Source organism: Dioscorea cayenensis, unplaced genomic scaffold (genome assembly GCF_009730915.1).
Source record: "Dioscorea cayenensis subsp. rotundata cultivar TDr96_F1 unplaced genomic scaffold, TDr96_F1_v2_PseudoChromosome.rev07_lg8_w22 25.fasta BLBR01000821.1, whole genome shotgun sequence".
Lineage (NCBI taxonomy): Eukaryota > Viridiplantae > Streptophyta > Magnoliopsida > Dioscoreales > Dioscoreaceae > Dioscorea > Dioscorea cayenensis.
In genome coordinates, this window is record NW_024087212.1 from 27,253 (window position 1) to 31,794 (window position 4,542).

Genomic DNA, 4,542 nt, shown 5'->3' on the forward strand with positions numbered 1-4,542 from the left:
TGAACCGAAAGGTTTCCAAAAATATACAAAACCATGATTTCTCAGACGAAATGTAATTGAAAAGGTGCAGAACTGATACAGACACCCACACAATCACATTAACACTCTATGAAACTTTATTGTGGACTAATGATCATCTCTTAAGTAGATATTCTCCCCCTGAAGAGAGATTATCCCTAATCCGAATACCGAGCAGAAGTGCAATTTCTCCTAAACTATGCTCCACATGATTGCAAAGAGTAGAGAGATTATCATCAATTGACACACGCCCTCCGTGTGTGTACCACAAGTGCACAGGTTGTCGAAGTAATAAAGTACTCTAGTGAGTGGGTAGTCATACCCACAGAGAATAGTGCTCAGAAACACTAGAATTGCTATTTAACTATGGTGAAGATGATTCAAGAGTGGTGTGAACAATATCAATGCAAATAGAAATAAAGAAAATAAGAAAGAGACGCAATAGAATAATAGAAGAGGCAATCGATAGGAAATGGGGCACCAGGACATTGCTCACCTTATGACTATTATTTCAAGTGCAATACTAATCATTATGTCTCCTAACTGATGCTTAATGAGTCTTGGAAATCCTAAAACACACTGTCCCAAACCTAAGGTCAACCGTGACTAACCCTACACTATGCCCCGACGGAAAGGAATACTCTCGACGCCTCACACTGTGCAAGATTGGTTAAGGCTTTGCTTGGATGAGGTTAAGAAAGGTTTTGTAAAGTAAGGTAGAATAGGGTAAAGCAATGTAATGTAAAAAGAGGTTTTAAGTTATACCTTGTTTGGATTGAAGGTAAGGTAAATGGAGGTTATCAAACCTTGTAATGTTTGGATTGAGGGTAATAGATGATAAGGTTTTATATGAAAATTAATAAAATGCCCTTGAAGCTATAAATTGTATTTTATGCTAATTTATACATACAATATTATTTTTGTTAATTAAATATTTTTATTTGAAAATTACTATTTATTTTATTTTTCACAAACATTAAATCTAATTTGTTATATGGGGCATGCATGTAATTACTTAATTTCAAGAGGGATGTTTTCGTCATAGAAAAAGTTCAACCCTCCAAAACCCTATAATTTGGAGGGTTGAAAAAAGGGGTTAAATGGAGGTTTTTCAACCCTCCATTTAACCCCCAACTACCCTACCTGTGGGATCGAAAATGCGCATCTGGCATCATGAAGAAGACACCAGATGATATATCGAAACACAAATATCATATGTTGTCGTGTGGGTTTTTTCATTTCTAATAGAGGCAAGCCTCTACTATTAATTATCCCAGATTAGAATCTTAGGAACCTCCAATTAAGGGCAAAAGTACAAGTAAAAGCAAGAAGATTTGCGAACTATAAATCCTGTTATTTTATTATAGAAATATATTTATGACATCACTTATATATATACATATATTTTATATCATTGTCGCTGCCTGTGTCTTGCCAACGCGTTGCGTGCCTTATTACCTTTTCAAAATTTTTGCTGCCATTTTGAAATAAATAAGTCATCGCAGCCTTTGCCTTATTACTGCGTTGCATATTTGGCTAGTTGTTGTATGTGATATGCATCTTGTTATCACTTTAAAATTTGTCATTGTCTTTAGGACATGAATTTTAATCGTTGACTAACCCATAGTGTTGCTTTCGATCGAAAGAAATATTGTTTAAATACCACACTTGATATATATCCATACTTATATTGTCTCTCCTATGGTGAGCTATGGATTTTTCTGAATGCATGTATCTCATTATTTCTTAAGAGAGCTCTAAGTGTATATCTTGCGTGGTGGAACCCATATATATATATATATATATTTATTGCATACTCTTTCTCTTTTTTTTATTATATATATATTTTTATTTCTTATTTTTATCTCATGCACGTGGCTATGCTTTCTCATTATTTTATTATTTTTTATTTTTAAATTTCATGCACGTATACTATGCAAGCCCCCTCCCCTTTTTTAAATTAATTAATTTATTTTATTTTATTTTATTTTATTTATTTTGTACGTAAGCATGCTTTTTATATATATTTATTTTTAATGGTGGCCCACTTTAAGACATGAACATACATGATTTTTTAAAAAAAAACTATTTTATTATGCATGTCTGCATGCTTGAATGCCCATAAGCATGCATGACACATTTAAGGTATCTCATCCCATCACACTTAATCACTGTAATGCAACATTTCAATCTTTTATTTTTTTTTATTTTTTTACTTTTTTATTATTATTTTTATTTGTTTGCAGGATGTTATTCTCAACAATTCCATAAAATGCACGGTATCATTTCCCATCCTTTTATTTGTTATTATTATTATTATTATTTATTTTTATTTTTATTTTTATTTTTAGTTTTAGTTTTAGTTTTATTTTTATTTTTATTTTTTGTTATTATTTATTTATTTATTCTTTTATCATCATGCTTTTGAATTTATTAGCCCCTTTTGCAAAATACCATTCAGTTTAGCCGCTATTTATTGGGTTTAATGGATCTGAGCTAATCTTTTGTGTGACTGAGAGTTAAGCTCGAACGATATGGTTGCCGGCTCCCTCTCATCCGCACCTGTAAGAGATTAGGCGCCACAGTTTTTTATCGAAGCTCATATAGCAGTAAGTGAATCATATTACTTATCATCATCATCAGTATCATCAGCATCATCATCATTTTTCCTCATTATATATATATATACATTGCCATAGATATGTGCATGCATATAATAATAATATCTTTTTTTTTTTATATCTTCCCATATGCATGCTTCTCATTCAATCGCATGTGGGTTTTTTTTATGGTGGGCCCATGTGCATCCTTTTTTTACTTATTTTTTTAATTAATTTATTTATTCTTTTTATGCACGTATTCAATGTATTTAATGGGCCCAAGCCCTTTCATGACACCATAGCATGCTTCTTAAATTTTTATCTCATGCATGAATTTTCTTTATATTATGCATGTATTCATGCATGTGATGAATCTCCCTTTTTTATTTTTTATTTTTATGCATTTTGCATATGTGCATGCATATAATGACCTCCATTCTGTTTGGTTCGAATCTGTTTATTGGTACTTAAATACGAACACATCAGGTTCTCATTCAGACGTTTAACATTCACAATTTTCATATGTAAAGTAGCACCTAAAAAAAATTCAGCAATGCTAAATGGTGACAAAAGTTCATATTTTTATGAGACATTAGAGGCCACCATGGTGCTCACATTGAGTTTGTTTTTTTTTATTATTTTTATTTCTTGGTATTGCCGGAGTATGTGCTTGCAAATTCACTTCTTCTCAAGTAGATGATCACTCACTTCCCTTGTACATTAGCAGTACAATGAAGTAATGGGGTTGTTATAAAACCAAATGTAGCACATTATTTAAAATCATCCTATTCTAGAAGTGTAAGACCAGGAAAATGGAGTTCTTTTGTATGGTGGACATAAAGAAAGGCTTCTTTGATTGATGCACCCAGAATTGATCAGCTGTTGTGTACTTTGAAGAAGTGGAAACCAGTTGCTAGCGTCGATTTGAACCTCTCCTTCCATATTTGCTCATGTATTTCTAATTTCTTGGGAAAGTTCTTTTTTGCTGGCCAGGAAGAAGTCGTTACTTACTCCCGGAAATAATTGCTTGAACCATCAACTATGGCGCAATGATTTTCTCATAGTTCATGAAGACTCAAACAAAATAAATGTTGATACTCTGAGAAAAGCGTGCATAATGGTGATTGACTGGTGACGATAAGTCATCAGAAACACTTGTTCTGCCGAACAAGGCATCCATAGGCAGTCCAAGATGAGAATCATTGATGTTAAGGGCGAGGCGAGCATCAGACGGCAAGCAGTAGAAGCAGCGAGTACCGGATATGGTTGGCGGCATTATTTCAGCCATTCAACCATGTCTGCAACCTCCTTGACAGGCAGCAACGGCGAGCAAGTAACGGCAGTGGCAACGACGCTCAAGCGCGTGAGCATCGACGACGGCGAGAGGCAATGAGTACCCGACATGGTTGGCGGCATTATTTCACCTATTCAAACATGTCCGCGACCTCCTTGACAGCAAAGCAATGCGACTGTAGACGTTGGGAATTCTTATCTTTTTTATATATTATATATATATATATATATATTTATATATATATGGTAACATAGGGGGAGAGATAAAAACCTTATAGCTTTTCCTTTCAGAGACTTTTTTTGGGTCTCCTCCTTTTTTTTGTCTTCAAATCTCCCTCTTTTTAAAAGCTCTGCCCGTTCTTATCTTCAACATCGAATCCCCGTAGAATCATATGGATCGAATCAAATCAAATCAATTTTTTGTTTTAAATGTCAAATTTTGAATTTTTTTTCAATTTAATTAATTTTTTAAATTTAAATTTCTAATCAGGGAGCTAAGACTGATTTTGGTTTAATTTCTAATCATCCTCAAATTTTGGTTTAATTTAAATTTGAGCCTCATCCTATTTTTTTTATCATCCCAATCCTATTTTTTTGTTTTAATTTCAAATTTTGAATTTTTTTTAATTTA